The sequence below is a fragment of the Coccinella septempunctata genome, chromosome 7, assembly GCF_907165205.1.
Source record: "Coccinella septempunctata chromosome 7, icCocSept1.1, whole genome shotgun sequence".
Lineage (NCBI taxonomy): Eukaryota > Metazoa > Arthropoda > Insecta > Coleoptera > Coccinellidae > Coccinella > Coccinella septempunctata.
In genome coordinates, this window is record NC_058195.1 from 32465978 (window position 1) to 32478609 (window position 12632).

At 38.8% G+C, this 12632-nt stretch overlaps 1 long non-coding RNA gene across 1 annotated transcript; it reads left to right on the forward strand.

Annotated features, from left to right (window-relative positions):
* The first annotated feature begins 1171 nt into the window (after positions 1-1171).
* LOC123317231 lies at positions 1172-2130 on the forward strand. The gene is made up of 2 exons (XR_006538151.1): positions 1172-1915; positions 1974-2130. It is a non-coding gene; the product is annotated as an uncharacterized LOC123317231 (long non-coding RNA).
* Positions 2131-12632: the final 10502 nt, after the last annotated feature.

A 12632-nucleotide genomic window follows, 5' to 3' on the forward strand; every position in this document is an offset into this window, starting at 1 on the left:
TACACGAGAGCGACAACACCTAGATACAGCATCACAGTGCAACCACCGCCCATTGACGAATACAGAAACCTAAGAAACAGCCTGGAAAACGAAAACATTCCAATGACCACACACACACTGAGAGAGGAACGACCACTGAAAATTGTTGCGAAGGGGGTGCCGACAGAATTCTCCCTAGCAGAAATAGGAAATGACCTGATAGAAAAAGAATACCCCACCAGAAAAATAACACGGATGACAGGCAAACATGGATATGAACTACCACTGATCCTAATCGTTATAGACAGGAAATACAAATCGATTTATGAAATTCGTTGTATACACGATTAGTCGTTGTATACACGATTAACTGATTAAGTTTGTTTATTGGTTGCTCCGATAAATCCTTGAATTTTGTTGTTATAACTTGATGTCGAAAATTGGAAGATATACCAGTTTGATGCTTTTGATGTAGTGAATACGAAAATCTGAACTATATTTGTGGTAAACATTAAGAACAATTATTACCCAGGAAACACACCTTGGTTTAGTATACGTCTAATATTCATCCTGATGGTATATTTTTCGTTTTGGTCTATCACAGTACAAGTATTTTACGTCTATATTATACCATTTTTTCTGTAGTAGGTTTATAAAACGTCTTTTAGCGTCAGCTATATATACCACACTATATATTTTTTGCTTATCAATAGTTTTTTCAAGAACTGAAGATTATTTTTTGTTTATATACTTCAATTATTTTAAACTCTTCGTCATTTTCATCAGTTATTAACGAAGTCTACAAGATCTCCGAATTATACGTCGAATATATTGTACTTTTCGACGTACTTCCTACACCTATGTTAAACGAATATGTGATAGGTTTTTGAAATGTCTATAAGTGGAAGTCATATATACATAATGAGATCTATTTTGTCTCCCAGTTGTGTTTTTACGATTGGAACAATATGCATCCTACAATATATATCGCTTATTTCCCAGCTTTAATAATTTTTCATAATTTATAAACTAGGTCTATAAAGTTCCACAAATTATACGACTATAAGTCGAACATATTTCAACCTACTTTCCTACTCCATGAACTTAGGTATATTAAACGGATATATGGTAGGTTTTCAATCTGTCTATTAGCGAATTTTTTTCACTCATCATTGAGGTCTACACTGGACAAATACATGAAATGACAAATATGACTATTATTATAAGCCATCTGTAGATACCTACTACATTACTTCTAGTTATCAGGGAGAAAAGAAAATACTGGTCCTTTATTCATTATTGTCATATCGATGTTTCTGAGTTTTATACCCCCACATATATCGACAATTCACAGCGTTGTCACATGAAATGAAATAATGTCCTGTCCATACATTGATTGCTTCAACCATCAAAGATTCTACTGTCTATACTTGTGATTTGGAAAACTGAATTAGCCCTCTTCTATTCACTTGATATAATTGTAGTCTACTAGTTCTAATTCAAACAAGCCTAGAAGATTTATGAGAATGTTCAAGATCTACTACATTTTTAATAGCCTGGCAACGTTGGTGCCATGTTTACGTAGGCAGAGGATTGAGGATCTACGCAGGCCCGACCAGCCAATAGGCTATTAGTTATCGTTACAATACACGCATGTGGCAGTCACGGCCGTGTTTCTATGCTATGCTATGCGGCATGCGCTGTTCGTAGTTCGTTCTCCTTGTCGTCCATCTTGAAATAGTTTCGTGAGCTGTGTGTGTTTACTGTGTTTGTTTTGTCTGGAGGAAATTAATTGTACTTTGTCATGAGTGATTGAAATGGATTCTGATTCAACATAGTGATGGACAAGCTTAAACATCTGCTAAAAAACAAAATGACCGATTTTGAAGAAAGCTCTCCACTTTCAAGTCTACTAATATGATGAAAAAGATATTTGGTATGTTTTGTTCGACATGTTTTTTTCTCCTAAAACTAACTGAAATAACATTTTACAGAGGCCGTAGTGCTGATGTGGGTACATCTGATTGAAGCAATCTAAAAATATAGGAATAGACAATTATATTTATTTAAAGAGGTGTGCTCAATGTATATACCTGAATTTTGGAAACTACTATTTTATTATTTTCTGAATAAATTGGTTTGAGACCTAAATAGTTTAAAATTTAGTTTTCCTAAAATCCGATTGACACTACGTTATGTCTTATTCGAAACTATGAAAAGGATAAGTATGGAAGAGGGTAAGATTGTTATAATAAATGTTGAAGATTGACTATATTCAGAACAGTAATATCTAACAACAAATAAGCCTAATGTTCATTCATACGATATTCGACAATATAAACGATGATCCGAAAGTGCATTTATTGTTCTTTTAATTTATTATATTCGAAATCATCGATCAAAACATATTAATGCAATTTCGGATCATCGTATCGTCGGATATCGTATACATTAACAGTAGGTCTAACATTGTTCAGAGACGTCTATTGCTGACACTTAATTGTAGTACAAAATACGATTATTAAACGTCTATTTTTGGTACATTGAAGTCGTTGAAATATAGTCTATAATATATGAGTTGTGGACGTTTATAGACGACTGGTTTTCGACGTAATTTCTGAATTACTAAAGTAGTCTAAGAGACGTATATGAAATACGAGTATCAGACGTATATAAAATACGAATAGGAGACGTATATCCAGGATTGATTTTATACGTCTACCACGCGGACATTTGTCCTTCTTATTTTGGTCTAATGAAACCGTATTTATACGTCGGAATAAGTTGACTTATATATGTTTAATAAACGAAAGGTGGTTTTCTGGGTATCGTGAAAAAAACTATATTAATTTACTCGTTCATTCGGAAAGTTATCGGACAGATGATATGGTGATAGTGTAAAGGTGGCCATGGAGTGCGGGATTTGTAGTACCGTTTCATTGGAAAAGAATCCAATTGAATGTGATGGATGCAAGAAGAAAATTTGTGAATCATGTTCCGGATTGTCAAAGTCTGAAATTAAGGTTCTTGCTATGAAGAGAGAAAACCGTAAATTGAAATTTCATTGTTTAAAATGTGATGGTTCCGATACCATTTCTTTACTACAGGAATTATTATTAGCGAAAAATAAACTTATTGAAGATAAGGAAAATATAATAAAACTTCTAGAGAAAACTAAAATAGGAGATGAATTTGCTGAGTCCCGAAGATCATATTCAGAAGTACTACTTGTTAAACCCATCAATAATCAGAAAAGCAATTTAACTATAATACCTATGTCAGAAGTTACGGACAAGATCGATCCTGCTAAACTTAAAATCGGTATAGATGGAGTCAAAAGTATAAGAAGTGGAGGTATAGCCATTAATTGCAAGGACAATGAAACAAAGGATGTTATTACTACAAAATTAAATGAGAGATTAGGCGATAAATACAAAATTGTGGATGCTTCCATGAAAAATCCGAGAATCATCATCAAAGGAGCCGAAAGTAAATACATGGATTACGATGACGAAGAACTGGTAGAATGCTTAGTCTTTCAGAATGATTTGAATCAAATTGATGAAAATATTGCTGATAAAATGAAAATTATTCGTAAGTTTTAACCTAAATCACAAAAGAACACTGCGAATATAATTATGGAAGTGGACTCTTCTGTTTATAAGTTCATTAAGTATAGGAATAAAGTTAATATAGGATGGAGAAGTTGTTTCATAAGCGACTATTATAATATGATCCGTTGCTTTAAATGTGCGGGTTTTAATCATTTCCAGAAGGACTGTAAAAATGAAAGATCTTGTTCCAATTGCTCAGAAGATCATGACTCAAAAGATTGCAAAAATACCGAAAAAAAATGTATTAACTGTACAAAGAAGGTTGAAAAATTAGGCATAAAACTGCAAACCGATCACACAGCATATGATCGGAATTGACCTTGTTACGTAAGAATTGTTGACAGCCTGTCAAAAAAATCAATTTTGGTGAAATATAGCAATCCAATCACAAAAACATGGTGTATTTTAATTGTCAGGGATTCCTTAATAATAAGAATAAAATCGTTCATTTCATTCAGTGGAAACCTGACATTATCTCTTTGTGTGAGACCCATATCACAAACGATATACAGTCAAACGAAATAAGTATTCCCGGGTATGTGACTCTTAACTGTGCATCAGATAACAAAAGAACTGGAGGAGTGATGATTTATTTACGATATGGAATTGTTTACACCGTTGTAACGACAATTTCCGAATCATACCTATGGCTTATTGCCGTAGAAATAAAAGTGCGTAAGGAACGATTGCTGTTAACAACTTTATATCACCCTCCTGGGATTCGCGCACCGATTTTCTTGGATTTTGTGGGTGAGTTTTTTGAGGAGTTTTCAACGTATCAGGGGGGATTTGTTTGTGTCGGTGATTTTAATTTGGACTTCAAGAAAAATTCTTTCTACGCGGAAAAATGTAAGTCTATGATTGATCAGTCAGGTTTCAAACAAATTGTTAATGATTATACAAGGATCACTGAAGACAGCTCCACCCTTATTGATTATGTCATAACTAATGATAGATGTCTGGACCACACTGTTCACTTGACTCCTATGTTGTCGGATCACTCAATAATATCCATTAATTTGGGACCTTTGAATTCTTTTCTTGTTAGTACTTCCATAACTAAACGTTTATATAATAAATATATACCCGATGAATTCCAGAACGACCTTAGAAAATGTATTTGGGATAATACCCCCACTGATGTGAATATTTTGGCAGACAGTTTCGTTGATTCTATTCATAAAATATTTTATAGTATGTGCCCCAATGCTGAGATTGTCGTTAAGAACAAGGGAGTATTGCACTGGTTGAATGAAGAGATTAGACAGCTTATGAAAAAACGTGATGATCAATACAAGAGGGCAGTTTTCACACGTTGTGGCGAACAATGGGAAATTTATAAAAAATTGAGAAACGAAGTAACAGCGAAACTAAGAACATCGGAAAAAAAATACTATTATGATATAATAAAGAATAGTTCAAATGAGAATATTTGGAAAAATTTAAAATCTCTATTTTCCAATAAAGCGGTTAATTCGACAGATAATGTGAAGTTCAAAGATCAAATTTTGACGGAGGCCTCTGAAATATCCGAGGAATTCAATGAATTTTTTGTCAGTAGTGTTGATGACATTGTGCTAAGTACGGTTAAAAAAAAAGATCCCTTTTACTGTATGTCTGAAATTGATGAATGTGCCAAATTTTCGACATTTACGAAGATAACAATGAAACAACTAAAAAATTATATAAAAGACATTAAAAAAACAAATGGTCCTGATGACATAACAACTGATATTTTTAAAGATGCATTTGACGCCTGCCAGGCAATCGTTTCCTGGATATTATTAACGCGTCACTTGAGAGCGGTATTTTTCCCGAATCTTGGAAGTTATCTACAGTCATACCAATTGAAAAAGTTTCAAATGCAAAAAATTGTGGAGAATTTAGAGGCATTCATACACTACCTGTTTACGAAGAAGTTCTAGAACTAGTAGTTAAAGATCAATTGATAAAATATCTCAATGAAAATAATGTTCTCATAGAGGATCAGTCGGGTTTGGCGGTATGTGCTGGGGCGAGTTCACGCTATTTGAGAAAATGCGTGCTCTTGGGGTGATTGTTTCGTCCCACTGCTAGGGTCGGACTCATCAGGTAGGTTATAGAGTGTTGCGTCGCCGGTGGCGCCATCGTTTGGCGTATGCTGCACCGCAATAGACGTATAATCTACCCTGTGATCGCAACCGTCGTGCGCAGTGATGCCATCGTTTGGCTACCCTTGGTACCATCATGGTGAGATGAAGTATTCCTCTACCATGGGTACAACTACGCCGCCACAACACTCCCCCACCAGCGGCGCTGACTGGGGAAGCGATGCGATACGGTAGGCAGGGTACCGCCGTTTACGAAGATGGGAAAGGGCGTCTAGAGTAGCGTCAGAAATACCAGAGATGGGAGCGTGCATTGTGAGCGAGCTATTGTCTCAACCGGTCTGGCCTTCTGGGATACGTCGTTAAGACGGCCCTCCCTCATCACGTCGGGGTCACCACTTTGGCGGTATGTGCTGGGGTGAGTTCACGCCATTTGAAGAATGGCGTGCTCTTGGGGTGATTGTTTCGTCCCACTGCTAGGGTCGGACTCATCAGGTAGGTTAATGAACCCTAGCAGCTACCTACGACAATCGCCGAAGCAGCGTAGTTTGTGCCTGCTATAAACGCCTGTTACGTCGAGGGTATAGAGTGTTGCGTCGCCGGTGGCGCCATCGTTTGGCGTATGCTGCACCGCAATAGACGTATAATCTACCCTGTTATCGCAACCGTCGTGCGCAGTGATGCCATCGTTTGGCTACCCTTGGTACCATCATGGTGAGATGAAGTATTCCTCTACCATGGGTACAACTACGCCGCCACACGGGTTTTAGACCTAAACATTCCTGCGAGACTGCCATTGTGGATATTTGTGATGAGTGGTTGAAAGAAATAGATAAAAACAATATCGTATTGGCAGCATTTATTGATTTCAAGAGAGCTTTTGAGACAATCAATAGAAAATTATTACTAAAAAAGTTGAAAAAAATTGGAATGAGGGGTTACTGTTTTGGCATGGTTCACGTCATATTTAACTGACAGGTCACAAAGGGTCGAATTCAAAAGTGGGTTATCTTCGAACAAGGGAACTGTACATGGCGTGCCACAAGGCACAACGTTGGGACCAATATTATTTTTAATATATCTAAATGACATAAAAAAACATCTGAAAAATTGTAAAATAAAATTATTCGCTGATGATACCATGCTCTATATAATCGGCAAATACATCAATATTTTATGTTCTTTACTTAACGAAGATTTGGAGTTTCTGAGTGACTGGCTAAACGACAATCAACTGAAGGTCAATTTCAATAAATCAAGTTACATGATTTTTGGAAAGCAGAACATATTGCGAATCATTAATGGAGAGAGATTAGTAATCCGAATCGAAGACAATATATTGAAGAAAGTTGACTCAATCAAATACCTAGGCATTATACTCGATGGCAGTCTCGATTTTGGGCCTCATGCGGATCATTTAGTAAAGAAACTTGCACAGAAGATTCAGTTCATTTCTAGGATGAGCAGTAAAATAGAAATGAAGACTAGATGCATGTTATTTAGGTCCATTGTTCTGCCACACCTTGACTACTGTGCATCTCTCTTGTTCAATTTGAAGTCTAATGCCATCAGAAGACTGCAGATAGTTTTAAATAGAGGAATGAGAATGGTTCTCAGATGCAATAGAAGAACATCAATCAGATCAATGTTGGAGGCATTGAATTTGATGACAGTAAGGCAGAGAATTAAATTCAAAACATTTGATCTTATTTACAAAATTGAACATGGTATGATGCCTGATTATCTGTCCAGGAGGACTCGGTATGTTTCTGAGGTTCATCAGTATAACACCAGAAACCAAAATAGCCTTTTTGTCGGGACATATGGTACTAATTTAACAATGGGTTCCACTCTGGTTGGTGGCTTCATATGCTACAATAAATTACCTGGTGCACTGAAGACTTGTAACAGACATACTGCCTTTAGAAAACTGTTGATTTCTTATGTTAAGGAGCAATACCTTTAGTTTGTTACTTGATGATATTCAGAATTTGTAACTAGTATCTATTACTAAATAAAGATTATTATTATGACTTTAGCCTTGCGGCTTTCACACTCCTCTCCAGAGGAAAATTCACTTATCCCAGATATCAAAAGGATTAAGCTCTGTTGGGGCCCTTTCCAGGTTTTCGGTCTCGTGTTGGTGGTCGGGTCCGGGTCGCTCCTCGGCTCCCTGCTGTAGGTTGGATTCCTGCTCCACCCGCACTTCCTGTCGGAGCAGACGGTGTTCCTCTGCATTCCCCATGTACTTGCGTACAGTTCTCGCCGTTCCGAGCAGTACCGCCTTCTGCATGACTTTATAAACATTTTCGTCCAACTGAAGTCTCCTCAAGTTCTCTAGTAGTTTCTTCGGTATCAGGCCTGTAGATGAAATGACAATAGGGATGGTCTTTATATCTTTCAGCTTCCACTGTCTTCTGGTTTGTTCCTCGAGATCTCTGTATTCTGAAATTTTTTCAGTGTGCCTATCTAGGAGATTGTTATTATTTGGAATTGCCACGTCGATGAATAGTGCTGTGTCCTCATCCTTATTGAGCAATATGAGGTCTGGTCTATTGTGGGTTATTTTCCGGTCTGTGAGAACCCTGCGATCCCAGTAGAGCTTGTGATGTTCATTTTCCAGCACAGCATTCGGATGGTAATTGTAATAAGGAACCTTTTTCGAAGTTAGAAGTTGGTGTTCTAGTGCCAATTCTTGGTGAAGAATCTTGGCAACAGCATCATGTCTATTTTTGTACTCCGTGCCCGCGAACTTCTGACATCCCCCAGTGATGTGCTGGATAGTTTCATGTGTCGCACAGCCATAACGACAGCTATCATCCGCCACTGAGGCATCCTTGGCGATGTATTTCATGTAATTTCTTGTTGGAATCACCTTATCCTGGATGGCGAGCATGAAGCCCTCTGTCTCAGGAAACAACCTTCCGGAAGTCAACCAGTAGTTCGACGCAGATATGTCGACGTAATCATGGTTGACCTCGTTCTGGTGCCTCCCATGCAAAGGTTTGCCAATCAGTTTCTGCATTTTACTTTCTGCAGAGTGTTCGACGGTTTCCAAGTGATCCTGCTGTAGCTTTAATGGAGTAGAACTATCAGCAACACAAACTACTCGATGGAGTTCTGACGAAGCTGCCTTCCTCAAGAAATATTTTCGAAGTTCTTCAATTTCCTGGGACATACGGTTGGACAAATCAACAATTCCTCTACCCCCAAGATGTCGTGGCAGCTCTGTCTGTTCTATTGAGCTTTTGGGGTGATGTTTATTGTGTTTAGTCAGCATCGTCCTTATTTTTCTCTGTAAAGCTGCTAAATCGGTAGTCGTCCAAGAGATAATACCAAATGAATAGCTCAGCGCCGAGCAAGCGTAGGTGTTAATCGCTTTTATCAGATGCTTGCTGTTGAGACCAGTTCTCATTATCCTTCTCAATCTTCGGGTGAACTCCTCCGTTAATTCTTTCTTCATCTGGGTCTGATTGATTTTTCTTGCCTGTTTTATGCCTAGATACTTGTATGTGTCTCCTTCCTTTAATGCTTCAATTTCTGCACCTTCCTTGAGTTTGAACGTACCATCTTCTATTTTCCCTCTCGTTATGTTTAGCAATCGACATTTTTCTAGTCCAAACTTCATTTTGATGTCTTCCGAGAATCCCTCCACCATTTTCAGCATCAAATGCATTTGTTTTTTGGTAGATGCAAAGAGTTTCAAATCGTCCATGTAAAGGAGATGATTCGGTTTCATCATAGTTCTACTGCCGCTCTTAATGGGAAATCCGTAGTCCGCAGAATTCAATCTATGAGACAAGGGATTCAGGGCCATGCAGAACCACAGAGGGCTCAGCGAGTCTCCTTGGAAAATTCCGCGTCTTATTGGAATAGGTCCTGTTGTAATGGAGCAATCTGCTGCTTTCATTTGAAGACTAGTACGCCAGGTTGACATGGCGTTTTTCAGGAAATCAACAATATTGGGATCCACTTTGTAAATCTTCAAGATCGTCAAGAGCCATTCGTGAGGTATAGAATCGAATGCTTTCTTGTAGTCTATGTACGCAGCGTAAAGATTCCTTCGCTTGGAGAATGCTTGATTGCAGATAACTGAATCTATTATTAGTTGTTCTTTGCAATCTCGGCTGTCTTTGGTGCATCCTTTCTGTTGCATGGCGATGATGTTATTCCTTTCGCAATGGTTGTGAATTCGGTTTGAAATGCACGATGTGATTAATTTGTACATCGTTGGAAGACATGTGATTGGTCGGTACTTGGATGGGTCTTCTGTATTCCTTTGGTCTTTAGGTAACAGGTATGTTGTGCCATGTGTAAGGAATACTGGCATTCTTTCAGGATTTTCAATGACATCATTTATTGCGGAGGTCAATTTGTCATGCATGATCCAAAGTTTCTTAATCCAGAAGTTCTGTAATCCATCAGGCCCAGGTGCTTTCCAGTTGTGCAGTCCTCTGATAGCTGATTTTACTTCTTCAATTGTGATCATGCTGCATCGGCTCATATTTTCTAGCTTCAGATTTTTCATCTTCAATCCATCCGGTATCTCCATTGAACTGAGGTTTTGTTGATAATTGTTCGGTCCAGAATTGTTCAATGGCTTCCATTGGTGGTAACTTTCCATTTTCTCCATCAGACGATGTGAGTGACCGGTAGAAAGTTTCTTCCGACTTTTCGAATGAAATATTGTCTCTTTTCCGGCTATAGTTGCTTTTATATCTCCTCAGGCGTTCTGCATACAAACTTAATTTTTGCTTCAGTGTGTCGAGGCAATGGTGAGCTGTAGCATTCTCCGTCTCTCGTTCTGTGTGTGTCCTGTTTCTATCCATGATCTCTCTGGCAGCTTTCACAACCTTCCTTCCTCGATTTCCGTTCAAGTACTCCGTCAGTCGTCCAATGTCTCTTCTTAGCCTTTCTGTTTTGTGTTGAAGACGTTTCTGCCATGCTGGCGCGTGTAATTTGTGTAATTTTGGACCATCGTTGTTCGTTCGGCGAATTTTTGCCCCTATGGTTTTCGCTGTCGTTAGCGCAGCACAGTTAAAAACTAGATGCAGATATTCCAATTAACTTCCGTTCTGTAGATACTCAGGTAAAACGTCGATTATAAGTGACAGTTTCCTGGATGTATTGAGTCGTGGAGGTGCTACTCGATGAAGAGGATCTGTTCCTTCCAGTTCGGCAAAGTATCTCCTCATGTCAGAGTCAACTTGTCGGTGGAGCCCTTCCCTATCGTCCTGGTGTTCAGGCTCACTTGCGTTGCAAGATGGACTTTCAGTATCAGTTTCTTCTGCCTGTTGTTGCCCAGGCATGTGAATTTCATCAGAGGTGTTGGTGTTATTCTCTATTGCAGGCGGACGCTGAAGTTCTCGTTTAATTGCGTTGATTCGGGCCGTTGGTATTAGTTCATTTCTCAGAATTACGCGGTACTGGTCTGCCACTCGTTGTTCAGTGACATTGAGATTTGGGTAGGCGTTGCAGAATTCCTCATGGAGCCTTTTCCCATAGTTGTTCGTGTTCTGCCCTAGTCCCGTGATGGAGTTATATATGCGCACAATAGTTTCATTCATGGACGTTGTCCACTTCATGCGCTTTCTAACTAACCCCGCTTGGGTGAGCACTGGCTGAATATCCTGCGCAGCACCTTCAGCGGTTCGAGTCGGCAATTGAATTGGACTCGTTGGTTGATGTTGTTGCTTTGGAGCTGTAGCTTCTTTTGCAGCAGGAGCCCGCTTCCTCAACATCCTGCCACCGACGTCCCGCATGCTGTCATGTCCAGCGCCGGCTCCAGACATGCCCTGACGATCCCCAGGCAGCGACTTGTTTCCGAGGCTTCTCGTTATCACCATTTCCATGGGTTTGTGCTCCCCTTTCTCGGTTTGGGTGAGGGGTAGAGTAATGAGAGCAGAAAGAGCACCCCTATAAAGGATGTGAAAGAGAGAGGAAAAAGGAATAGGACTGCGGACAGCAGGCGTGGCTGGCTGCACCGTCTACGTCGTTACGATGGCTACCCGGCAGGCCATCTACCAGATAGCTGCCAGACAGGCCAGACAGATTATTATTATTATTATTATTAAATTGGTAAGATACGAGGAATTGACATAGAAATGGAAGGATTGAGAATAAGAAGCATTATACAATGCCACATATGCCATGGACACGTACAGAGAAACTGTACCGCTGAATATCGATGCCTGAAGTGTAGTACGCACCACTCAACACAATTATGCGAAAAAGAAAAGACTATACCCGCAAAATGTGCAAACTGCGGAGGGCCTCACCCAGCCAATTCAGTGGAGTGCCCCAGAAAACCAACGAAGAGATTACCTGAAAAAGTACTCAAGTGAACAACAAAACACTTTCAAACAAAAACAATCAGAGAAATTCAGAACGAGAAAAAGAAAGAAAAGAAAACTGGTCAAACAACAACAGAGGATAACAAATCCAAAATAGCGAAAGAACTCGCAAAACTCCTGCTAGACATTGCAGAACTGAAACCCACCGAAGAACAATTTAACAAATACACCCGTAGAATCGGACAGATAGTGAAATTTCTGTAACAATCAAGAACTATGAGAAGTAAACTAAAAGGAATGAAAATCATTTCATGGAATTGTGACGGAATTAAAACGAGGAAAGACAAACTGACTGCTATCGCAGATGAGAAAAATTCTAATATAATTCTACTTCAGAAAATGAAACTCAAAGAAAGCAAAAATCTAAAAATGAGGAACTATATAACATATAGAATAGACCGAAACAACAAAGAGGGAGGTGGCGTAGAAATTCTGATGAAAATGGATATTGTGCATCACCCACAACCAATAAAAGACAATGAACCTACGGCCGAAATTGTTGGCATCGAAATTATTAGAAAAAACAACGAAATAATTCAGATCTACTCGATATACATCCCTCCCAAATGCAAATTTGCAGAAAAAGAACTAGACGACAT